General features: G+C 46.9%; 1 protein-coding gene across 3 annotated transcripts in view; it reads left to right on the top strand.

Moving 5' to 3' along the window:
• Positions 1-27,069, top strand: part of KIZ (kizuna centrosomal protein) — an 880,037-nt gene that overhangs the window by 664,025 nt on the left and 188,943 nt on the right. The gene's annotated exons all lie outside the window — the stretch shown is intronic.

Genomic DNA, 27,069 nt, shown 5'->3' with positions numbered 1-27,069 from the left:
TCCCGTTTGAAGACTCTATTGACATCTCAGTGAACCACAAATTAGCGCGCACAGCTGCTCTCAGTAGGGCCACTTGAAGGCCCCACAATAGAACTTGTCAGCAGAATGGCGGCCATGGTGCAGTCTTGAAGAAAGAAAGTGGTATATGTCTTCTTGTTGATATAGCTGGCGATGGAGGAGCTTGTGCTCAATGCACACTTCTGTTTCATTCATAGAGAGGATTTAAACTGGAGTATTTCGTGTGACTTTGTGTAAATAGGCGCTGTGTATACCAGAGAGCTGTAGTTTAACTTAAAACATTCTTAACATTGTAACACTTTCTCTGAGTTAATCCAGATTCAGTAATGTTTTTCCTTGTCATGAAAGCTAATAAGAAACTGCCAATCAAATTAACATTCCCAGGGCATGTTCAGGGTAGTTAGCTTATGATAGTCGCATTGGTCTCGTATTAATAAAAAAAAAAGCACTTTCAGGCGTCGTTCCATCTGGCCATTATGTTTAGGGGCCCAGTTAATTTGGTAAAATCTACCAGCGCGCACAGAACAACTTTCTTCTACAAGAGATAAAGACAGACGGTGTCCTCAAAAGTCAGTCACGTGATGCTCTATTTACCTGCTTTTTTTCTGGCGTTCACGTGTCCTTCTTTCCCTGAGGCCTGTTTGGAATATGGGCCTTTGTACGGCTTCTGTCTTTCTCAGACCGGACTCAAAATTGTAGCACTTTGTTAGATGTGGTGTGCTCCAGTATTTGAGTTTTATTGTGTGTTGAGTGATTGTTGAGCCATGATTCCTCATTTGATTTGTTGCTAAGCTAATGTGTCACCTACTCATAGATGTGTAATGTATTTGATTGTTTCATTCCAGTAAAGTGCGTGTTTGTGCCTCAAGTCCCGTGAGAAATGTGCTAGAGGCCATTTTTATTGGTTTATTTATTTTTATCTTTGAAAGGAATGCTTTTGATTACTTGCCAGACGAGTTAGGCTCTGTTTATAAGTGATGCCATACAGTTCACCCGAGTTTTGGTTTGTATTATGTGGAGTGATAAACGTTAGAATGGTTGGTACAGTGTTCCATTGGAGAGAGCGCATGCATGGTAGTCTGTCTGTCACTTGGCTTATGGTTATTTCTGTGTCTTATGTTTAATTCTATGGGCCAGTAGAAAATGTATTCCTACTATTGGCCCCGCGTTTGTTGTGTCGGTGTGGTACCCATTCTTGCTATTTGGATTCCACCATGGCAATGTATTAGTTTGTTTTGGTTTGCCACGTGTTTCTTTCTTTTAAATTATCTTTTTGGTTGGAGAGCACTTATTTGCCTCCGTAAATCTGTTAGTATTGTGCTGTTTGAGCAGGAGTGGGATAGTGGTGTGCCTAGAACGCTTTGCTGTGTTGGCCACATGGCACATTCCTACAGTGCTTTAGAGTTTAGCCGTTTGTGAATAGTGCTGTTTGCAGGCAATACATTGACATTTGTATGACTTTTGTTGCTGAATTGGTCACAGTGTGATTGTAGTGAGGGGGCAGTGGTCTGCTTTGTAGACATCTACCTGATGCACCACATGTTACAAAGTTTGGTTTTTGAAGGAGGGGGGGTTAAGAAAGGAAGACTTTCCTACTGGCTTACAACACATATCTAATATGTTGTTTTATTTACCCTTGAAATGACGACTAACCTTTTTTTATTCGTTTTTGGTGTTTTGAAAAATGCAACAAACAAAAGGATGGGAAGAGGGTCCTGGGGAATATTTACCGACCTCAGCACAGTTATGACCCCCCCTTGCAAACTATGAAAAACTGAAAAAATAACTGTGGGTCTAGAATTATAAGAAAGCTATGTGTGTGGAAATGGCTATATGTAGGCTTCCAAATGTAAGCAGACTACTGGACAATTACCTTATGTGAGTAAGTGTCCATCAGTTACTCTTCCTGTACCACCCAATTCATCATGTGGTCTACTTCACAGTAGGTAGTCCAAGTTTACCAACTCCAGAGTTGTTGTTAGGAGGTGGTTGGTTTTGATGGTGTAATTTACAGGGTGATTGGTGGATATTGTTGTTAACTGAAAGCAGTGCAAAAGTGATAAGTGAATAGTGATAAAGAAATGTGTTTATAATAAAATTGGATAGTGAACGCAATATAACTTTATTCTGGAGTCGTGCACTTCCAACTATAAAAACAACTAGAGTGCAAAAAAGTCAGATGGTTTAAGCAAATAACTACTGACTGGGTTATATGGTCGACATATTTCTGCAGACATTTAAAGGTCCACGTTGGTACCTGCCGCTTCCTCAGGACCCATAAACTTAATTGCTACTGCTCTTGTGAAAGATTAAAAAACAATAGTGAACAAAATTGGTAAATATCACCTGTTCACTTCTGGATTTCCTCCTTTGATTTAAGGGGAAAGTGTTTCTCCTCACCTGCAGCTCAGGTCAATGGAGCACCGCTCTCTCCGTGGGTACTCCTAGCAGCCTTCTGCTGTTGTTTTATTTACCCTTGAAATGACGACTAACCTTTTTTTATTCGTCTTTGGTGTTTTGAAAAATGCAACATTTTCTATCAGGTTTTAAAATGAGTGTGTTACTGAATTGTGAACTGTGGTCTAGAAATAATCATTTAAACACTATTTTTGGCTAATGGATAAAGTTCACGATGAATCAGATTTGTGAATTGTCACTGATAGGCTTGACTCCAAATGGCTTAGTGTGAGTCATTGGAAATGGTAACTGTGAAATTTCCTGTTTTCATCGATTGTAAAATTCAGCATCACATGTACCTTTCCTACAGTGCATAATATTTAAATGTGGAATTGTTTATTGATAATATAGGTACGCATGTTTTTGCTGCTTTTCAGAATCATTTAATTACATTTATCTGGCGCTTTCTCCGCCTTTAACAGTAGACACACTTTATACAATTTGTTATTCATATCACATGATTATGCGTACATTGCAGTCCCTTAATGTGCACTGAGCATCTGTGTTGATGTTTGTGTGACTGAGTGCATAATGCTACTAGTGATTTTGACACATGCACCTATACATACGTCACATCGTTTCTGATGAACTATTGTAGAATTTTGTTCCTTGGAAGATTCAAGGCTTTTTTTTAGAACAAGAACATTGGACCACCTTTGATGGAACCATCATGGGCACCACCATTGTGAACTCCAGTATTATAGCAAAATACAAATTCACTGCTTGCAAAAAACCCAGAAAGCAGTGACAAGAAATATTATAACTGTCAACAGACATGCACATATCACCCAATCTGCAAAAATACACCAGCTGCATCTTCAAACTGGAAAAATCATAAACTTATGTACCAGAATTCACAAAATCTTAGGTGGACATTACCCTCCTTTACACAGGAAAAATCTGCTCTACTTAGTTGCTAAAACTTTGTAGCATTGAAATCAGGTGACAGGAGCAGTTAAAAGGTGCACCATTTTATATGACAGTCAACAAGTGCTTGATGCTATAGGAATACCAGGAAATGCCAGCACCGTTCCATATGAATTAACACCTTCCTTTTACCTCATAATCAAAAATCAGGATTAGCCTATAGTTCTGTTTTGTGTCAAGTTCAAAAGAGGAACACTTGCTTGTCTTTTTCCTTCCATTGGGAGTTTTAACTCCTCCCTTCATATCTGGATGTTTCCACCTCTTCGAGATGAACCCTCCCTTTTTGCCACCAAACATAATGGCTATATGTGGCTGCACATAGCTCCTTCTTCCTCTTCCCTAGTGCTGAAAACACAGTCTTGATCTTACCAGGCATCTGTGTCCTCCATGTGGGACTCTCCTCCCTACCCTGTTTACTGGTGGTAAACAAAGGAGAGCGCACCTGTCCATCGGTCTCGCAGGGGACCCTTCACTACCTCAACCGGTTGCCAGTGGCACATCACGAGGGTGACGAGTACCCAACTACCCCACAAAGGAGGCGCTGCCCTATCCCTGGGAAGCTCCGCCGTGTTCGCCTAGCAAACCGGTAAGGTCTTCCTGCATGTGGCACAATGAGAGTGGTTTTTACACTGCACTTTGCTTAGACATGAACGTACGTTACTGGAGATTTTGAGTTTTACTGCTAGGGATTTAGGGCATTTAATGGCTTTATGAGTCAGAGAGGTAGTGTTCGACGTCAAATTAGGCTTCTTTGAGTAGCCAATGTAGAGAGATTAAGTCTGGCTTTTCAGGAAGGCGCGTGTGTTTGGCTGTGCTTTATCCATCCAGATTGTATACAAATTTATATTACTTCATTGAGCTATATTTCTTAATCATTTAATCTTTTATGAGGGCCATGAAAATGTAATATCTCCACATTTATGTGGAATCCAGTACACTTTAGCAAGAAAGAAATGCACTCCATTTCCCGTTACAATGTTTAACTAAATGCACAGTGCTCCCCCCACTTACTTAAAACAGCCCTTAAAAGGATAAGTGAAAAAGGAGAAATAATTGAAATAAAATGGGCAAATAGAATCATATTAATTTGAGAGAAAAAAACTGCACTGGTACTTTAAAACAGCTTAGGAAATCCGCACTGTGAGATGTCTTTCCATCCTGGAGAAGTGTCACTGAGCACGAGACTGTGCCATAGACAGTGCTCTAAAAGGGAAAAATAAGTTCAGGTACTCATCATTTTAAGCAGTGAATGGGGACGGGGTAATTGTGGGCGGGACTAGAGGTGGAAGTTAGAGACAGTCTTTTAATGGGAGCCACATTTTCTCAGTGCCAATTGTGCTTGATAATATATAAATATGTCTGCTTTCAGTAGAGTATTTGTTTTTCCTCCCATGTGCAAAAGGACACGTTTACTATTTTGGTAATTTGATACAAATGCAGATTCTCTGGGCCTATTCACATATGAAACATAAAAGTAATTACATTTCTCATTGTGCACAACAACAGCTATTGTAGGCAATTTGACTAAGAAACCTGGATAACCTTAGGACTATTTTTTTTGTGCTCCATTCTTTAGGGTTCACCTTCCACCTTGCATCTTTACATCCTTGTCTTCTCTGTTGCCTCCACCACTTTTCACACAGTAAACATCAAAACTGAAGTCAGAGAACCAACCCAAACAAAAGGGAACATTTTCAATCTGGCCTTCAACACAATGCAGACTACAATACTGTCTCAATCATCATTATACAGCAGGTACCTACTGTGGTCAATAAAAATCACCCACAGCTCCTTCAATGAGAGCACAAGGCGCCTGACTGACGTGAGCAGTGGGTAAGTGAAGTGATTACAGGGAACTAGAGTGGTTACACATGTGATAAAGGGCCTAAATAAATGGCTGAGATGAACGCAATGGGATGAGTGGAGCCAGCATATGTCAATGTAAAGTGAATCAAATGAACAACGAGGCACACCAGGGTAAGCAAGGCAAGCACAGGGAAAATGTGCCTTGAACTGGCTGGATTAGGTGAGGATTAACTGAGTAGAGAAAGGATAGGTCAGTTCAGGTAGGTTAAGTAAATCAAACAAGGCGGGTCAGTGCAGAGTGAAAAAGCCAAGCACATCTTGCATAATGTAAGCAAGGGCTGGCAAGGAACATAAGGGGGAGGGGGGGGGGGTGAGTGAAGCACAGATGAGCACATGGTGGTTTAGATGATGACTGGTTAAGTAAAGCAAGTAATCAGAGTCTGTGGGAGAGGAAAGCACAGTTTCCATAAGGCAAAGAGAAGATGTGCAAGGGATGTACAGGCTGGACCTATCCTGCAAATTGTAGGTACAGTGTGCACTTAAAAATTTAGGAGACCATAGGATTTTTAAGTGGTTATTGTAGGGTGGACCAAGCCTCCTGGGCTCTAGAGAGATGCAAAAGAGATGTTAGTACAATGTTCTAGCATTTGAGTGTCCCCTAAAACATCCCTCAAAATGTCACATTAGTAGACATTGGGAAAAACATTTTAGTTTAAGAAAAGAGCTTTATATGGAAGGTGCATGCAAAATAAAATGTTTCACCCCTGATTCTCTTATTTCTGAAACAGTGGCCCACCAACAAAAGATTTTATACAGGGTTTGGACTTCATGCGCAGTCTCAACTTTATGCACAGTCTGACTTCCTCAGACAACAGAGAAGACTGACTGTAATACTGTCCCAGAATGCAAGGACTGTGTTCCTTTTCACTAAATGTAATTAAAGATTTGCTTCACTGCAATATGAAACACAGGCAAACTCACCTCTGTGTCTCGATACCTCTCGTTGAAAAACACACAAACAACTTAAAGGGTCCATCTAATGAAGACTGTCACACCAGGTCTCAAAACCCCTCCTGACATCATCAAATATACCTTTTTGTTTAGAGATGCTGGCCTGGGCCAAGATAATTGCGTTTTTTCTTAGGCTAGAGAGTAAGGGGTATGAGGTCATCAGATTTTCAAAAATCAGACAACACCACGCTTAATGCATAATCACAACTGTTCAAGCTCACCTACGGTGTGAGAAGCTCAGTTAAGACAAAAAGTTTTTTTTTTTTAAAGCGGGTTTGAGGAAGTGGCTGAACAATAAGACAGAATGTGAGAGGGTTACACCTGGACACAATCTAACTAGTCACAAAGATCGAAGTCAGTATGTATCATGGAAGTGTGCGTTATTTCGAAGACTACTGTTTGTCAAACCACTCATTTCCCATTGTTTCTTGGCCATGTTATGTTTGTTATGTTATTACTATTTCTAAAGCGCGGCAATTACCAGGGGGTGTCCTGGCGCTGACCACTAATTCTCTGAAAACTTGAAATATGAGACAGGGTCAAAGCGTAAAGAGCCAAGTTTTCAAACCTCTCCGAAAAATGAGGAGGTCAGGGGCCTTTCTCAAATACGGGGGAAGATCATTCCAGGTCTTGGCTGCGCACTCTGTAAAGCTTCTACCCCACATGAAGATTTTTGATGGGTGGCACTATGGCCAACTTGGCTCCTCAGAGCGAAGGGTTCTTCTGGGGATGTCCCACTGCAATTGCCGTTTCAGGAAGTCTGGGCCAATACCATGTAGCGCCTTGTAGACTGTACATATTGCTTTAAAGTGCACCCGTTTCCTGACCGGCAACCAGTGCACTTTTTTGATTTCCTTAGAATTTTAGGCAAATTCGGGAGTACCAGTAAGCAGCCGTGCTGCTGCATTTTGCAGCAGTTGTAATTTATTCAAAAAACTTTCCTGCATATTGAAGTACAGGCGGTTGCAGTAATCGAGTCTGTACATGATAAGTGCAGTGACTACAGTCTGCTGGCTGTTAGCTGGCAGGCAGGGAAGTACGTTCTTAATCATTCTGATTATAAAGAAGGTGGATGATGTCACGGCGTTGACTTGATCGCCAAAGTTAAGTTTCTCGTCAATGAGACTCCTAAGTTTTTCACCTTCCTAACGGGAGTTGGAAGAGTCCCCATATCTTCTGGCCACCACCTTGGAGTTCAGAAATTGGGTTCCAAATAGAATGACCTCGGTCTTTCCTGATTTCAGTTTCAGGCAGTTTTGTGGCATCCAACTCCCGATAGCTGCCATGCAATCATGGAACATGTTATAAATTCCTGTTGCCTGACCAGGCCGCAGAGCCACCACAATTTGTGTGTCGTTTGCATATGATGTCAGGCTGAATCCAAATGAACTAATCAGAGTCGCCAGGGAGGAAACATATACATTAAAAAGAGTTGGGCTAAGAGAGGACCTTTGAGGCACTCCGCTTGGCAACGAGAAAGGCTTGGAATGAAAATCACCCAGTGCCACAGTTTGAGATCTGTCCATCAGAAAAGATTTCAGGAGTTCATATGCTTTGCTTTGGACACCGCATGCCAGCAAACGGTCCATCAGTACATCATGATGGACTGTATCAAAGGCTGCGGACAGGTCCAGCATAATCAGAGCTGCCTTGCCTCCCCTGTCCACAGCCTCCCTTATCTCCTCCATAGATTTTAACAGGGCGGATTTTGTGTTGTGCCCTTCTCTAAACCCATATTGACTGAGGTCTAAAACGTTAGTTTCACATAAAAAAGTACTAAGCTGCGAGTTTATGGTTTTCTCAACCAATTTTGCAGGTAATGGGAAGCTTGATATGGGTCGGAAGTTGTTAGACCTGGCACCATTGGCGTGGGTCTCCCTTCCATTTTTCGCTTTTGTCTCCTCTGTGTTTGCTGGTGTCAGATGCTCTGGGTGCTGTGCCACTGCCATTTAGTGCAAAAGCGCAAATGCTCCCCTTTGTATATTGACTGTATGAATTGGTATTCCTATAATTGGCTCATTTGGTTTACCTGTTAGTCCCTAGTATAGTGCACCGTGCGTGCCCAGGGCCGGTAGACAGAAGACTGCTGGTGGGTCTGCAGCGCTGATTGCGCCACCCACAAAAGCAGCTTGTAAAGTGTGTCCCAGGCCTGCCATGGCAGGGTCTGTGTGCAGTCCAGAACTTCCATGCTGACTGTGAAGTGAACCCACTTCCCAGTCCCTAAACCTTCCCTTGGCATCATGTAAATCACCTCTATGGCAGGGTGCAGTGTATGTGAAAGGTAGGACATACCTTGGTCTGTGTAGCATGTCCTGATAGTGAATTACACTCCATTTCGTTTTTCACTATTGCAAGGCTATCTTTTCCCTTAGGCCAGGCTGGGCGGTTTGATTATTACATTCTGTAATCCTAATTGACCCAAGGAACATGATAGGAAAGCTGAATGTAGTATGCCTGAGCTCAGAATATTAAAGTGCATCTTGTAGTGAAGATTATTTTTATATTCTGTGTTTGAAAATATCACTTTTAGGAAGTAGGCATTTTCTTACCTAAGCCTTCCAGTGGGCTCTGCTGTTTTGTGTATTGGCTGCCTGGTTTTGGAGGCACAGGGAAGGCTGAGCCCGACCTAGATTGAATAGAGAGATCTGCAGTTGGAGTATGGGAAGTGGTGACCCTTTGATCTGACCAGGGCTGTGCCTGGCAAGGTGAATGATGGCTCCACCTCACACTGTGCATCTGATGGCAGATCTCCTCTTCCTGAAAGGCAGGATGCAGCCTTGTAAACAAAGTGCTCCAGGACAACACCAAACTGGTTCTGGCTGGGTTCAGGGGTTTGTGAGTTTTGAGAACAAAGACTTTTTGGGGTATAAGTATCTGTGCTAAAACCCCTACACGGTGTGTTACTTCTGGATGTCAAGACAAACCTCTGTCCGTGTAACTAGAGGGAAAGGACTTTGAAACTTTCATCCATCTTGCTAAAGCAACTACACAAGTGCCTGATTTGAGCTTGCCTCCTGCTGAAGTCTTAGGGACATTAGACTTCACCCATCAGCCGTCTGTATTCCAATTTGAGGGGGATTCTACTCACAGGTGAGGCCTCTGTTGCGAATTCCAGAGCCTCAGGTTCTACTGCGGGGAACGCGGGCTGAAAGTCATCGTATCGCTAGTGTGGGCCACCCCAGCTGAGGAGCTATGCCGCTGAGTGCCTGCACTAGTCACCACATCGAGGATCTTGTTGTCACCTGCATGTGCCGATGGTGCCAGCATTTAAGCCCCCTCCCAGGATTTTCGTGAGTGCACGCCGCCACAGCTGGGAGCTGTGGCCGCTGCGAGTCCGCCTGTCATCACCGCGGCTTCCTGGTGGGGCTGCATGCCGTGCCCCTTTACATCTCAGGTACATTTTGCATCACCAGGTCGCGTGGACCCCAGCCTCGAACTAAGTTCGTTCCACACACTTTTTGAGTGCCTTTATTGCTTTTGAAGTGAATCTGGAATTATGTGCATTGTGGCTCCTTGAGCACTTTTAGCCTCTTGTTCACTCTATATAAAGATAACTATTTTTCTATAACTACTTGTGGTGTCTGTTTGTAGCGTATCTCCTGCATTATAGTGTATGGTCATAAATGCTTCACACACTGCCTCTGAGATAGGCCTGCCGGCTTGTGCTACGTTACCGCAGGGTTGAGCAGGGGTTATGAAAGGGTGTAGCCCCTTACTCTGACTTAGGAAGAAGGATCCCTATTTGGACCTCGGCTCCAGCCGCTGCCAATTAGAGATCCCCATTTCTAACAGAAGTTATTAGGCTCCTTTGGGTCCAGATTGGGCTTTTTTAGCACAGGCAATATCGAAGCCAGCTTCCAGCGTCTAGGGAAGTACCCAGCTTCAAAACCGTATTAAACAAAGGGGTGAGTATAAAAGCTACGGAAACCGTTTTCGGCATTGCTGTGCTCCTCTTGCCCTTGATAGCTGTTCTTCTTTTGCCAGTCGCTTTCCCTAGAGCCCTTGTTCTGTTCAGTTCAGGCGCAGTTCTCACCACTGATGCTCTGTCCTCGTTTTGCGCCAGGATACAACCACTGTGTGGCACGCGTCTTAGTGTTGGTGCAACCTGGAAATGCACCCTGGTATACTTGCTATCATAGGGTGTTTGCGTTCCACTTCTGTGGTGCTGGTTCTCCCCTCTAAGGGTTGGGTAAAAGTTTCTCTTACTTCAGTCCTTTCTGGGCTTGGCTTTGAAGGTGGTGGTTTAGTCACGTACCTCTCTACTATACATTGCCTTATGCCCTCCTTTTTTGGGCGCTTTCTCAACGGGTTTTTACACATTTCCTGATGCTTCCGCACAGGTGTTTTCCACGCTTCTACTTGGGTTCCTACAGTACCACTCTCAAGGGGAGTGTTCTCTTTTGGATACTCGCTTCTTGGGTCCCTGGACCATTCGGTTGGTCCTGACTGTTTCCACTTTCGTGTCTAGCTCCATCTTCTCATCTGTCTTGCGGGGGACCGTTGCTCCTCTCGGGCAAGGGGCTGATGTCGTTTACGGGCCTGGACATTGTCCTGTCCAGTTCTGCTTCCACATGACTGTTGGTACTTTTCGCGTACCCTACTCTTTTATTGTGTTACGCTTCGTTTTTGAGGGTATTTCTTCTTCTTACTCTGTCTGCTCTGTGCTCTTACACAGCAGAATCATGCAAGCAAAGTTCCTTCATGCAGTTCATGACCCGGTCTGCTCGTGCTACGAGCTCTTATCAATCAATCAATCAATCAATCAATCAAATCATTTATATAGCGCACTACTCACCCAGAGGGTCTCAAGGCGCTCGGGGAGTGGGGTCCGCTACTGCTCGAACAGCCAGGTCTTGAGTTTCTTCCTGAAGGCGAGGTGGTCCTGGGTCAGGCGGAGGTGGGTCGGGAGGGAGTTCCATGTCTTGGCAGCGAGGTAGGAGAAGGACCGTCCCCCTGTGGTGGCTCTTCGGATGCGGGGGACGGCTGCGAGGGCGTAGCCGGTCGATCGAAGCTGGCATTTGGGAGCGTAGAAGTTGAGGTGGCTGTCAAGGTATCCTGGGCCTTGGTTGTGTAGGGCTTTGTGTGCGTGGGTGAGGAGACGGAAGGTGATTCTCTTGTTGACCGGGAGCCAGTGCAGGTCTCTCAGGTGTCCGGAGATGTGGCTGCGACGGGGGATGTCCAGGATGAGTCGTGCTGAGGCGTTCTGGATCCGCTGGAGTCTCTTCTGGAGTTTGGCGGTGGTTCCGGCGTAGAGGGAGTTGCCGTAGTCCAGACGGCTGGTGACGAGGGCCTCGGTGACCGTCTTCCTGGTCTCGGTGGGGATCCACCGGAAGATCTTACGTAGCATGCGCAGGATGTTGAAGCACGACGAGGAGACGGCATTGACTTGTCTGGTCATGGAGAGGGAGGAGTCCAGGGTGAAGCCCAGGTTGTGTGCGTGGTCTGTTGGTTTGGGTGCGCTGCCTAGGGCGGGAGGCCACCAGGAGTCGTCCCAGGCGGAGGGTGAGGATCCCAGGATGAGGACTTCCGTCTTGTCCGAGGTCAGTTTCAGGCGACTGTTCTTCATCCATTCGGCTACCTTTTTCATCCCTTCGTGAAGGTTGGCTCTGGCGGGGTCGTTGGTGAGGGAGAGGATCAGCTGGGTGTCGTTGGCGTAGGAGATGATGTTGAGGTTGTGCTGGCATGCGATGTCTGCGAGGGGGCTCATGTGGGTGTCCAGCTTGCCTTCTGCCCCTTTTTGCCGGTTGCCTTCTTGCTATTGCGTCTCTCGCATCTAGGCTGCTCATGCTATCCTACAGGAGGGTTTTTGCTATACTTCGTGTGGTTCTAGCGTCCACGCGGTTTGCTTATGTATTTTCCAGTCTTCCACCTGACTATCATTCTTACTATAGTCCTGTTTTTGGTGCTTCTGCTGGTTGCCATCAGCCCTTTCACCTGTCTTATGACAGATCGACTATGTACTTGCGTGTCTTCTGTTTCTAGTACTACCGGCACTTTCTGGCCATGGATTGGCATCCTCCCAGTGCTGTCCCACGTATTTTGGCTGGTGCAGGTTTCCACAGTGCTTTTGTCCTCTGTTGTGCATACTGGACCGGTATGCGCTGACTCTGTCATGCCAGTTGCTATCTCTCTGGGTTTTACTTATGGTCGGCACGCTGGATCCTGCGGATCCATCAGACCCTAGGTTCAGTTCCACTTCTTTGCGAAGTCATGAACTTTCCTTTTTACACCGACATATCTAGTATATGTTTTCTTTCTCTCACCCGGTATACATACAGGGGTTTTCATTCTGTTATTGGACAGCTTGTGTTGCCTTCACCTCCCACTGTTTTTTGCTCTTTTCTGAGCTTCATGGTCTGGAGAGGCTGCGCTGGCTTGCGGTTCCCACAGTGTTTCATCACCTTGTTGGCGGCTGCGTTCCCTCAGAAACTTGGTGGGGTTCAGTCGCAGACCCACATCCTCTATGGGTATGGCTTTGGTATCTATTCTAAGTTAAGCCGCCGATTCATTAACACCAACCCGTCCTCCCCGTTTCTGCGAGGACCTGTTCAGGTTGGGCTTTCTACACTTGCCTCCCTCTGGGTGGCTTAACCATTCTGCAGGGTTACATTTTCACTTCACTCCGACATAGAATGCTTCATTCTGTTTTCATTGCTCTACTCTGCCCATTCTCGTGATTGGGCAGTATGCTCATGTGTCATGTATGCTTTCCATCCCTTGCCCTGGGTTGTACAGTGTGGGATCTATTCATGTTTTTTCCCATCACCCGCTCTCCCCTTCTCTATCGCCTTGGGGTCTCTTACCACCCCTGTGCTCCATTGGTTTGAAGTCTGTTGTCTCTGCTACACTTTATAGGTCTCTTATTACGTCTCTTTCTGGTGACGTCTTGTGGTCAATTGTCCTAGCCCCTGTGTTTCGAACTTGGGGGTCCATTAGGATGATGGGCGGACTTTGTCTGCCCGTCATCCTAGCGGGGATTGGGACCGCCCGCCATAAGAGCGGGGGTCCCGTGGGGGGCATTAGGATGGCGGGCACATCCTGCATTTCTAGCATTGTGGCGGGCGGTGCTCTCAGCACCGTCCGCCACAATGCTAGAAATGCATTTCAGCATTTGCATAAACAAAGCGGCAGGCATCGCGTGGTGCCTGCCACTTTGTTTATGCAAATGTGGGGGGGTACCAAAGGGATAGATCAGTAAAACGTGTAGCTACGCTTTTTTTCCGTTCAGCAGGTCCCAGCCCCAGTATGGTAAACTCCAAAGAGCCGTACGGTTTGGAAGGCGCCAGTTTAAATATAGCATCATGGACCGTCTTCCAATAGTACCCCAGTTTCGGGCAATTCCATATCATATGCAGTAGTCGCGTATTGTCCGCGCCGCATCGGGGGCATGTGGCAGCTGTGTTAGGGAACATTGCGTGTAAGCGATGGGGTGTTAGGTACGCCCTGTGCCGAACCATAAGTTGAATGAATTTAACTTTCGGGTTCCTCAACACTTTCTTTGGGAATTTGAGGATTCGTTCCCACTCCTTGTCCCTGACTGTTCTCCCTATATCACCTTCCCACTTGTCTCGCAAAGGTTGTAGCGAGTTTGCCCTCCCCGTCCTTATACCACTCGTTATCCATTTCGTCAGGTGACTGCCCGATCCCATGAGGTACTGCATTGTGAGCAGCGCGTTCGTGGGTGGTTCTTCTCCGTTCGGTGCCCATGTCATTGCAATATAACGTCGCACCCCGGCGTGCAAGAGAAACAGTCCTCCCGGGGTATGATGCGTGCCTCGAAAGTCCTCAAAAGACATAACTCGGCCATCCGCAAACAGATCCCCCACCTGTGTCACTCCTGCGTCGTGCCACGCAGTGAGTATCTGATTCGACAGCGGGCCCGTTCCTAACAGGAGTCCCAAGAGTGGTATCGTGGGGGCGTAAGAGGACGTGGGGGTCGTGTATTTCACCGCCCTCCTCCAGCAGTTAATCGCGAGCCTAAGCAGGGGAGGCGTCAACTTAGGGATCTCCGCCCTTGGCAGTAACAGGGTGTGGATGACCCCCCTCGCCCAGTCCGCCTCTGACATGCCAATTTCATGCAAGATGCGTCCCGCCAACCAGTAGGCCAGCCACTGCAGTTGACAAGCATAGCTATATGCCTGCAAGTCCGGGACCCCCATACCGCCCGCCGCAGTAGGAAGCTGCAGTTTAGTCAGACTAATGCGTCGCCGTCCCAACCCCCACACTAGCTCCATAAGCATGGTATTCAACATCTTAAACATAGAAGGGGGGACCATAAAAGGCAGGCTCGTGAAGTAATAAATAAGATGGGGTAGTACTACCATCTTAGAGATGGTGTCCCTGCCCGCCACCGATAATGGCAACGCGGTCCAGAATTGTACCTGTGATTTCAGCGTTGTGATCGCCCTTCCCTGGTTGCCATCTATCATATCCTTCGCCCCTCTGTATATCTGTATCCCCAGATACCGGAAGGTCATCTCCGCCACCTGAAAAGTGTGTGGTGGGAAGGGCAACCGGTTAGTCGCTCCGGAAGCGTTGAAGCAGAACCCATAGGACTTAGGTTCACTAATGGTGAGGCCGACAATACCCGGAAGTCCTCAAAGATTCTGGGGATAGGGTCAAGTCCGCCCCTCAGGTCTCGTAAGTATAGGATAATATCGTCCGCATATGCCGACACCACGTGGACTGTCTCGGCTCTCCTTATGCCCCTGTGGTGTGCCGAACTTCGAAGTTTACATAGCAATGGCTCTAGTGCTAATGTAAATAATAGCGGGGATAACGAGCATCCCTGTCTGGTTCCCTTCGCTATGTCCAGTTGTGCCGAAATGCATCTGTTCGTGCGAACCCATGGCTGTTGGGCGGGTGTACAACAGCTGGACCCATGCAACATACTCGGGCGGTATCCCAAACTTCGCGAACGTCGCAAACATAAAATCCCATCTGAGGGAATCAATTGCCTGCTTCAGGTCCAGAGAAACACAGCCCTCCGTCCCCACAGGTGCTTGCTCGTGTAGCATGAGTTGGCTGAGCCTCCGCAGGTTCATGGCCATACTCCTGCCAGGTACGAAGCCGCACTGGTCGGGGTGTATTAGTTGCGGGATGTACTGGGCCAGCCTCGTCGCAAGAACCTTACTCAGTATTTTATAATCTGTATTTAGTAAGGACAGAGGCCTGTAGTTAGCCAGTTGTAAGCCGTCCCTGCCTGGCTTCGGGAGTGATACTATCAATGCCTGCAGGGACGACCACGGCAGTCCCTGTGACTTTAGCGCATCTTGGTACACTACATGCAAGCGTGGGGCAAGTAGGTTGACATAGGCCCCATAGAACTCGGCCGGGAGGCCGTCCGTCCCAGGGGTTTTATTCCGCGGAAGCGCACGTATGGCCTGGCGTATCTCTACGACCGTGATAGGGCGTGCCAGGTCCTCCCCCTGATGGTACTCAAGTCGTCATTGAAAACAATGGGGTAAACCCAAGAAATCAATAGGACCTGGGTAACTGTATATATATATAAAGAAAATGGTCCTAGATACAAATTTTAAACACAATTAATGATGTGAATGTTATTTCTTCACAGTCAACACAAAGTCAGACTAAATCTGAACATACAAATACATGGAGATGTATTGTTAGCTTAATTCAGCTCAAAAATACAGGAGACCCAACACAACAGTGTATACAACAATTTCTACTGCACTTTATTTACAATTTCATAAAATTTCGACAAAAAGAGAAAAGAAAGGAAAAGGAAATGGTGCTCAAGTGAAGGAGGGTGTAAATATAGATTTAGAAGCAATTTAGTGCAACAGAGAAATTATATGTACATTGCACATATGAAGCCTACCCATTCACAATCTATATACAATATTATACAAGGGGACAGGAAGGGGCAGGTGTAGGCTTTTTAAGGGAGTAACGGGGGGGGGATCGTCGACGTTTCGACCCTGGCGCAATTAGGGAAAGTCACGACCTCTGCTGCGGGTCTTCTTCAGGACGGTAGTAGGGACAGGGGGCGGGGAAGCACCAATTAAAATTGGAAAGGTGTCGCAATTTCCAGATCAGTTGGGCGATGCACCTCGAGATGAGAATTTCTGCTCAGAGTAGGGAGTCAATCCAAAACTATTAGGTACACAACGGGCAATCGTAATCAATCGTGCCTAGTCCAGTAACACGGGGGACATGATACCGATGGTCAAAAGCGAGAATGGAACTGATTTAAGTTCAGGTGAATCTTGAATTAACAGCGTTAACCCCAAACGTGCAGAGACGGGGGGCGGCCAAACCGCAGTTCGCAAGGGAGTTCGAAGTGTATTCAGGCAGCTTCCGCGACCGGCTGGAACCACGACACCTTTCCAATTTTAATTGGTGCTTCCCCGCCCCCTGTCCCTACTACCGTCCTGAAGAAGACCCGCAGCAGAGGTCGTGACTTTCCCTAATTGCGCCAGGGTCGAAACGTCGACGATCCCCCCCCCCCCCGTTACTCCCTTAAAAAGCCTACACCTGCCCCTTCCTGTCCCCTTGTATAATATTGTATATAGATTGTGAATGGGTAGGCTTCATATGTGCAATGTACATATAATTTCTCTGTTGCACTAAATTGCTTCTAAATCTATATTTACACCCTCCTTCACTTGAGCACCATTTCCTTTTCCTTTCTTTTCTCTTTTTGTCGAAATTTTATGAAATTGTAAATAAAGTGCAGTAGAAATTGTTGTATACACTGTTGTGTTGGGTCTCCTGTATTTTTGAGCTGAATTAAGCTAACAATACATCTCCATGTATTTGTATGTTCAGATTTAGTCTGACTTTGTGTTGACTGTGAAGAAATAACATTCACATCATTAATTGTGTTTAAAATTTGTATCTAGGACCATTTTCTTTATATAGGTACTCAAGTCGTGGCAAGTCGAGCTCCGCCATAAACTCCTCAAACGCCGCTTCTGACAGTTGTCGGTGTGGGCCGTCCAGCGTTCCATAGTAATCCTCGAAGGCAGTATGGATGTCTATTTGTGTCGTGGCTGGCGTCCCTCCCTGATCAGTAACCTCTAGTATGGGCAAGTGTACTGGATCATCCCGCACTATACGGGCCAGCAAGGGCCCGACCTCTCTGCTTGCGCGTGCTGCCTGCATGTGTACTCCCTATAATCCAGCACACGCAGATCCTCTAGTAGCTCAGCGTGCTGTATGTGCGCCTCCTGCAGTGGCGTGAAGGGCAAGTTCGTACCTGCAGCCTCGCTTTCCAGCATAGCCAGGCGGCCCTCCACCTCCCAGAGTCTCTCCAGAACACTATGTCTCATGCCACCCATGTGCTCATCGCCTCCCCTCTTATGGACACCTTAAAGGCGTCCCATTCCACCTGCCGGGAACTAGCCGTACCAGTGTTTATATTAAAGTAACTTGTTATTGCGTCTGCAAGTGATGCTCGAAAAACAGTGTCCTCCAGCAACTCCGTGTTGAGGCGCCACGTTGGTATAGGCGTTGGGACCCTGCCCCACTGTAATGCGACTTCCACTGGGTTATGGTCAGAGAATGTCTTACCCATATGCTCCGCTGTGGTCACCGCCCCCAGTAACGATTTAGCACAGAAGACACGATCTATTCTGGTGTGCAGTCTATGGGGCGGGGAGTAGAAGGTATATTCTCTATTCAGCAAGTGTTTGCATCTCCATGCGTCAGCCAAATCCCATCCCTCCGCCCACTGTGGCCTGTAGTGGTGGGTGCGACCTATCTAGTGATATATCCAAAACTGCAAACTGCATTGAAATCCCCACCTATGAGCCAATGAAATTCTGACCAGTCTGCCAACACTCTATTAAGGGTAGTTAAAAAATCCAACTGGCCTGAGTTCGGCGCATAGACACTGCCAATCACAACGGGGGAGCCATCCAACATCCCACGGATGAACACGTATCTACCCTCTGTGTCCAGTCTCTTTTCCACCAGTTTAAAGGGAACAGAGTTTCTTAACCATATAGCCGCCCCCCTCGAGAACACGTAATAAGAGGGTACCAGAAAGGGTGTATGCACTATATGTGGTGTCCCAAGTGCCATCAAAACGTGTAACCCCCTAACTCTGAGGTCCCCAAGTGAAAAAACCTGAGGTCCAAACATTATCGCCCAACGTGGGCAATAGTTAAACCAGAACATGTCTATGCTTTAGGGGGGTGGTACCCACTTACACCCGCTCGGAACCTGTTGGTGTCACTACAGCATGCCCTAAGCTAGTGTATTCCCTGTCAGCCCACTCTCGCCCCTGTGCAAATCTCATACATTACCAACCGGAGTCTTCTATGGTTACAATCAAAAGTCATTCACCACTTGGGCAGTAATTTTGGGAAAGAGCTGCAGGCTGTTAGCAGAGCCCGACACCTCCTTGTGTGTGTCTGAGTTGCTGCCCATGTCCGATTTGTCCCTTGCGTCGTGAGCAGCCAGCGCTGCCTCCGTCAGCTGGACTATCTCCGGTGTCTTCCCAGCTCAGGCCGACGTTGTCCCTCCGCTCGCCGTTGACCCCTTTGCGTGTTCCTCACTCATGTCAGCCCGCTGCTCCTCCTGGCGCGAAGGTCCTCCCCCTGGTCCTCCTCAAACGGGTCCTGCGTGTTCAACGGTGTCAGGGCCACCTCCATCCACTCCGCCGCCTCCTCAGATGTGTCAAAGAAATATGATTTGTTTTCATGTATTATTTTGAGGCGGGCCGGGAATAGCAGTGCATATTTCAGGTTTCTGTCCCGCAGTTTGCGCTTTACCCCCAGAAATGTCGACCTGGCCTTTTACACCGCCGGGGTGAAGTCTGGGTATACTGAGATGGTCTTATCCTCATATCTCAGTGGTGCCTTTTCTCTCGCCACTCTCAGCACTGAGTCTCTGTCTTTGTAGTGCAGAAGGTCTGTGCGCCCTCTCCACGCTGTACTACGGGGTAAGATCTTGCAGTCCCACAACCTTCTTCAGCCAATCCTCAACAAACTGCGTGGGGTTCCTCCCTTCACTGCGCTCCGGTATTCCTAAAATTCCCACATTGTTCGGCGGGCCCGCCCTTCCGCATCGTCCATCTTGTCCCAGAGCAGTTTAAGCTGTTTCTCCATATGCTCAAGTTTCGTGGAGTGATCCGTCTGCTGCGGTATCAGGTCATCAATCGCGATCTTATGCTCCGAGACCTTTTCGGCCAGCTTGTTGTGGTCTGCCCTCAGGAGCGACAAGCCAGTCGCCATGTTGTCCATACGTGTCTCAAGCGCCTCCCTGGATGCCTTTATTTCGGCCAGTATGAGGTCCAGTTTAGCGTCCTGTGTGCACTTGCCCGTCGGCGGTATTATCTCCATGTTTGAGGAGGCCAGTGGGTCGTCTGAGCCAGTAGATTGGATGTCCGCATTTGTGCTCTGATCTTGCACCTTGGCCCTGTTCTTCCCCATGGCTCTCGTCTTAAGGATGGCGGTGGCAAGGTCCCACTTTCGCTCTCGATGCCAATGTATTTAGTGCGTGTCTTCGGTTGCCGCTCACCCACCAGCCACAGCCACTCCCACCGGTACCTGTACGTGCGAGGGGGCAGGTGTATCACAGCTCTAGGATCACGTCCGGCCCAAGCGACGGACCCTGGTAGCGCCACTGTCTAGTGCCTGCTGGGCGTTCCGCAGCTCCCCCCACCGAGGTTCGACGTGCCACGGTAGTCGGGAAATTGGGCGACCGCTCCTCTCAGCACTCCAGGGATTGGTGCGGTATGCAAGCAGTAGGCCAATGACCTGCCCTCTACCTCTGGCGCTATCTCTCAATCAGGGCACCTCGGTGAGAGCTCTTAGAGGCCCAAAGTGGATCCCACCTGTTCCTGTTGCACTCTGTATGGCACTATGGCAGTGCTCCTCGCCGCGTCGGCGTTCCGGTGTGCTCATCAATGTCCCAGCATCGGTCCCCACACTGCCTGCAGGGAGGCCGCTTCGATCCCAACAGCCAATGGCGGCTGCTGCGGCAAGCCCAAGATGGCGCCCTTCTGCTCAGGCCCGGCTGCAGCGGTGCTTACCCTTTCCGGCCTGATTTTGGAGCTCCCTCTCGGGTCCCGCATATACCTTGTAGCGACCTGTGGGGCTCCCGGGCTAGTCCTTAGTGCCTCTGCAGCTCTCCCACGGAGTCAGCAAGGCTGCAATCTCCCCGGGCGCCGGTGTTCCGATTACCGCGTTTACCCGCCACAAGGATGCCTCCGGTGCCGGCCCAATGTATCGCGTCTACGCTGCTCTGCGCACTCACAGGCCATGTAGTTGGCTGTAGTACTGGGTGCAGCTTCAGTCGGCTACTCTGCCGCAGCAGGACACCGCTCAGCTCCACCGGTCTCCACTTACTGCAACGCCGGCAGATCTCGCCGAGCCCGGCTCTCCCTTCAACTTCAGGCCGCGGCTCACTTCCCGAAACTAGGCCTCACCGGCGTCGTCCGTCGCGCTTACTCCCGGGGGAGTCTCGGGACACACAGCTTGTGTCTGTTCACTCGCCACACACACAGCGTTCCCGGGGCCTGAGTGGGCATCCCGTGGGATATGGGGAAGCAGGATAATCAGCTAGTGTTCCGGGCAGAGGACGGAGCTAACTCAAAACGCGTCCGCCATGTTCGGCTCGTGGCCACGCCCCTAAATTCCAGATATAATATAACTCTTAGAAAATACATAATTAATAAACAATTGAACTTAATTGACAATATAAAACAAAATAACATTAAATGAAAAATATTTGTAATCTAAATATCACACCCTCTCCCCCTACAAACCCATCAACCAACTACAACACTATAAATTAGTGATAACATTTCTTTAAAATGTTTAGTCACTTAAAATAACAAACTTTCCACTGTTTATCTGTGAAAAAGGTTTCAATAAATATATTTTGACAAAAAACAATAACAAACTATATCTTATAACATCCATAACAATATACCAACACTTCTGACACCCAAAATTAATATATTAACTAAAAAACATTTAAATAATTATAAAACAATATTTTACGATATTACAGAAAACAGTCCTAAAAACAGCTATATTCTTAAAAGCAATAATATTTACCAAAACAAGATATTCTTGACAATCATATTCTATACCATGATATTTTTTAATCACAATATTCATTTCCAATATTTATATTTTCCCATATTTTAAACTCTATATTTTGGCCAAACACCTTACTGTCTGTGGTGCTTGCTTGTATTCTGCTGCCTTCGCACTTTCCCATTATAATTTTAAAGAATTTACCCATTGTATTTACAGCAGTAGGTATAAAACTTACAAATTCATATAATTGATTTGCTTGATGACAAATGAGCCTGCAAACTAAGTTGTGGCATTGGTCACTTATTTTCATAGCCTGTCAGTACCCTTGAAATACTAGCCATATCAGAATATAGAGGTTGTACCCCTCTTCTCAACATGTGGCCCATACAAATGGAGCAGACCAATGGTTCCTAAGCTGTAATCCGGGGACACCTGGGGGTCCACAAAGCCTACTCAGGGGGTCCGCGACTGCTTACAAAATAAAATATTATTAACAGATCAAAGTTTATATAAAGAAGCAAAATGTAATGTTGAACATTTTTAAGTGTGAAAGAATTTGAAATTGGAGGCTAAAAATTGTTAGTATACTTGGACTCATTTGTGGTAGCAGTGCACGTTCATCAAGCATATTATAGTACGGACAATGAGTGGCCTAAATTAAATTTAGAAAAGGTCTAACCTTTCTATTAAAATTAAATATTTGATTGTTTTTAGGTTTCGACCTGGCGAGGGCACGCATTGCCCCGCCCAGATCGAAAACTTTTTTCAACAGTATGGTTGCTCGGACCGCCTCTGTTTCCCATTGGCTAGCTCCATAAATGGACGCTAGCCATTGGGAGACAGAGGCTGTCAATCACGCTTTCCCATGAAAACGCGATTCGGGGGCGTTTCTGTGTCTTTTTTTAAGTACCGCCCTCTCCTCTTCCCATTGGCTGGAATTTTACCTTCCAGCCAATGGGAAGGGGAGAGCGTGAAAAACACGCCCCCGAATCTGCCGGCTGGGACACCCCCGTGACGTCAATCCCGGGCCGCGCTGTGATTGGCTGCCGACCCGGGACTTGACCTGTTTTAATATGATCGTGTGGGTACCTTCCAGTCATTGTTTACAGTTAGTGTTGAAACATCACTGAGTCGCTTGCAACAACCCTAGAATCGCCATGCCGCATTCATTCTTAGATGTTTCTGTTCTCAGCACAACCTGGCTTCATCCATCTCCGCCTCCGATAGCCGCTTGTCCCTGGCATCACCTTCCTCTATTTGTAGTCACCATTTTCTGTGCAGTACGTCTTGATTAATCGTCCGGCTGCCTCTTTAAAGCTATTACACATACAAGCCAGAACTATTGGCTTTGCCAGGGGTTGTTATTTGCATAAGATAAAATCAGCAACAACGATGACCTCGTTTTTCATAATATTGAAAATGATTCAGTTCTGAATTGAGACTGTGAAAGAACTTTTACGAGTTTCTTTCAAGTGACCTCAGCGGCAGTGACGAGAGGTCTGCTGCAGGGTTCAGATGATGTTTCTTCATGTGAGAGTGAGGGCAACAATGGAGAGCCCGATGGGACCTGTCTCGGTGCCTTTTTTGTTTTTTTATTTTACCTTAAAGCCCTGGACGTGTAGGTTGATAATAGGGCGAATTAATCCTGACGTTTTCGTTTTGTTTGCCCTCAGCGCCTCCCTCGGGGTAGCAGCCACAGGGACTGTGCACTGACGTCACATTAGAACATGTTCATCTTGTTTTACAATATTTCTAAAACTTTAAAAATGTTCTCTAAATATTCCAGAACTTGGTTGGTTAGAATTGTAAAAACTATTTCTTTCTGTACTTTGGGGGAAAGCGCACCTTTCTGAAATGTTCTGCGACTGAAATTAAAATCAGCCCTGCCAAGACAAACAGACCAACCCCGCTCAAACAGGCACGTTTATCGACCCCGGAAGGAGGAAGCTCTGCATCAGCCCAACTGGGATTCGGGCGTGTGATCTACCCAATGCAACGAGGCCCCCATCCACGGACCTGCTTTGACAATGTTACAACAGCCCCCAGGCACTAGAGAATGCTGAGGGTTGGCCTGTTGAGGCTTGATCGCCCGTGGTTTTAACATCACACCCAATACGATCGAAGCTGCTCTCTCATTGTGTCTCTTGCCACACTTCTCCCCTCGCACGCGTTCCCGCCCTCCACCAGGCTCTCCCGCCCCCATCCACGTGCATCTCCTCTCCCTATTCCACCGCCCCCATCCGACTTCTTCTCCCCTCAATCTCGCATTCCCGCCCCCCACCCCGGCTCTCCCGCCCCCATCCGGCTTCCCTCCGCGCATCTCCCGTTTAAGAAGGCTCCAATTCGCTGCTTCTAGCAAGTTAGTGGTTATATTTTTCAGTTGCAGCAGTTAACAAAGGCTTCTCTCTCAGGAATGGCTTCACGTTAAGAACTGTGCTGTCCCCTTTCTGGAACGGGTTTTAATTTTTTTAATATGATCGTGTGGGTACCTTCCGGTCATTGTTTACAGTTAGTGTTGAAACATCACTGAGTCGCTTGCAACAACCCTAGAATCGCCATGCCGCATTCATTCTTAGATGTTTCTGTTCTCAGCACAACCTGGCTTCAACCATCTCCGCCTCCGATAGCCGCTTGTCCCTGGCATCACCTTCCTCTATTTGTAGTCACCATTTTCTGTGCAGTACGTCTTGATTAATCGTCCGGCTGCCTCTTTAAAGCTAATACACATACAAGCCAGAACTATTGGCTTTGCCAAGGGTTGTTATTTGCATAAGATAAAATCAGCAACAACGATGACCTCGTTGTTCATAATATTGAAAATGATTCCGTTCTGAATTGAGACTGTGAAAGAACTTTTACGAGTTTCTTTCAAGTGACCTCAGCGGCAGTGACGAGAGGTCTGCTGCAGGGTTCAGATGATGTTTCTTCACGTGAGAGTGAGGGCAACAATGGAGAGCCCGATGGGACCCGTCTCGGTGCCTTTTTTGTTTTTTTATTTTACCTTAAAGCCCTGGACGTGTAGGCTGATAATAGGGCGAATTAATCCTGACGTTTTCGTTTTGTTTGCCCTCAGCGGCTCCCTCGGGGTAGCAGCCACAGGGACTGTGCACGGACGTCACATTAGAACATGTTCATCTTGTTTTACAATATTTTTAAAACTTTAAAAATGTTCTCTAAATATTCCAGAACTTGGTTGGTTAGAATTGTAAAAACTATTTCTTGCTGTACTTTGGGGGAAAGCTCACCTTTCTGAAATGTTCTGCGACTGAAATTAAAATCAGCCCTGCCAAGACAAACAGACCAACCCCGCTCAAATGGCACGTTTATCGACCCCGGAAGGAGGAAGCTCTGCATCAGCCCAACTGGGATTCGGGCGTGTGATCTACCCAATGCAGCGAGGCCTCTGCAGCGGGGCCCCCATCCACGGACCTGCTTTGACAATGTTACAACAGCCCCCAGGCACTAGAGAATGCTAAGGGTTGGCCTGTTGAGGCTTGATCGCCCGTGGTTTTAACATCACACCCAATACGATCGAAGCTGCTCTCTCGTTGTGTCTCTTACTGGCTCCACGTTCAAGCAAACACAACAACCACGACCCCACTTCCCACCGTTGCTTTCCACACACACTAAGTTATGTTTGGTACACTTGGCTGTGAGTGAGTCTGTGTGTGACAAATATGCGTAACAAAGTCTGGGTTCATTTAAGACCATGCACTCCAGAACTGACAAGCCCACGCACCACCCCCATCCCCCGTCCCCACAGGCCCGCCCTTCCTTAGATTTCACTCAGCCCTCAACTAGAATTGAACACTCATTCATTCTCCCGGGAAAGTTTGCATAGCAACATACAAGGACTATGAGTTAGGGAGGGTAAAACATACACCTCACAAAAATCTACATTAACTTTTTATGGATTATATTTAACCCTGAATAAATGCACAAATATTTGCAAAGAATCGACAAGCAAGTTTGGAATACTGCAAAGTAGCGGTAGTGCCATCTTTAGCTCGACTTTGCAAAACTAAGCATTCATCAAAGATACTAAGCAAGTAGAGACACGTTTTGCCCAAATTGCCTGTTGTTCCACAACCTTAATCAAACTGTACTGACTAGGCTTAATACCTCTGGGCATCTCTGAGGACAGGGCCGGACTGGTAACCAATTACCCCCCATGCTACTTTTGTTACTAGAGGCCGATATGGAAGCAACGCTGCAAAACCAGCCCCCACCTCAGCAAAACCAGCACCCAATAACAAAACCGCCCCCCACTGTTGCAAAACCGTCCCCTATCGCTGCAAAACCGCCCCCCACTGCTGCAAAAGCGGCCCCCAGTAAAAGTAAACCGCTGCAGAACTGGCCCCCAGTAACACAAGCACTGGCGTTGCCAATAGGTTTCGCATTTGGAAAGTTGGAGCTATTGGTTTTGTAAATGACATTTTATATTTATATATTGTTATTGACAATGCCAATAACGATATATAAATATAAAATGTCATTTACAAAACCAATAGCTCCAACTTTCCAAATGGGAAACCTATTGGCAACGCCAGTGCTTGTTTATATTTGTTTGTGAATTAAATAATATATTTCATAATTTGTATATTTGTTCGACTAATGCTTGTTTCTATAATTATATATATTGTTTTGCAGTTCAAATCATCGCAATTGTTTCGGCCCGGGTCCCTAGCCTACGGTAATGACTCAGTGGGGGTCCCCGGATCCCAATAATGGTTCGGTGGGGGAGTCTTGTTTCCAGTAAGGATTCATTGGGGGGCCGCAGAAGGCAAAACGTTAAAAACCACTGTAGATTGTTGGGGATGTCCCTCCAACTTTGCAATATCAAATTATTTTCTAGCATTGCTCATATCTTGGTAATATGTTCACACTGTTTTCTAGTTTGAGCGCACGTGTTTACAATGTCATACAACATTATGCATTCATCAGTCTGTTGATAACTTTTGTTGTAAAACATTCATGCAAAACAAAGTTCACAGAGACGTTTGATGAAGTGTGGAGTACTTTTAATGTTGTAGCTGCAGTTCAGAATTTTCATGACCAGGCAAAATGTTTTTCATCCCTTAGTAGCGTGCAGTCCTGGGGCCTATTCAGGGCTATGATTTTATATATTGAGATTATTCTTTGGAACAGGGGTGGATCCTCCATTAGAGCTAAGGAGCGCCGCCCACTGCTTTCTCGCCATGCAGAAGCAGAAAATAAAATGGTGTTTTAAATACTATTTTATTTTCTGCTTCTCGCGCTGCGAGAAAGCAGAAGGCAGGGGCATGCCTGATTGGGGGCAGGCAGTAGGATATGCCTGGTTGGGGGCAGGCAGTAGGATATGCCTGGTTGGGGGCAGGCGGGTCGGGGAGGAGTGGCTTGCACCAGTGCCGCCCAAAGCAGTCACGCACACTCAACAATTTCTCTATGTAGGCTGCGTGCAGCCTACATAAAAGAAAATGGCCTCCCAACAGGTGCCTGGCTGGGGGCTGTCCGGGACTCCGCACCAATCACAACGCTGCCATTGCAGCGTTGTGATTGGCTTACAGGAGGGGAGGTAGCATGCCTGTTTGTGGTCAGGAGCAGGAAAACGCGTACCAGGAGCATAGGCGGGGCGGGACCGGTCAGTTAAGTTTTATTTTACTCCCCTCGTGGTAACACCCACGCTACTCCTCTGTCTTGCCCCCCCACCACCCCGAGAGAACTGCCAGCCGCGACTGCTTTGAAATACATATAAATATTCTGTAATTGTTTTATGAAGTTACTTACATTAATGCAAAGGGAGAACCAATGAAAACTTTCTGTGGCACAGCACTCATCACTCATAAATCCCCAA

Source organism: Lissotriton vulgaris, chromosome 6 (assembly GCF_964263255.1).
Source record: "Lissotriton vulgaris chromosome 6, aLisVul1.2, whole genome shotgun sequence".
Lineage (NCBI taxonomy): Eukaryota > Metazoa > Chordata > Amphibia > Caudata > Salamandridae > Lissotriton > Lissotriton vulgaris.
Note: the sequence above shows the minus strand (reverse complement) of the source record. Positions and strands in the feature narration are given on the sequence as shown.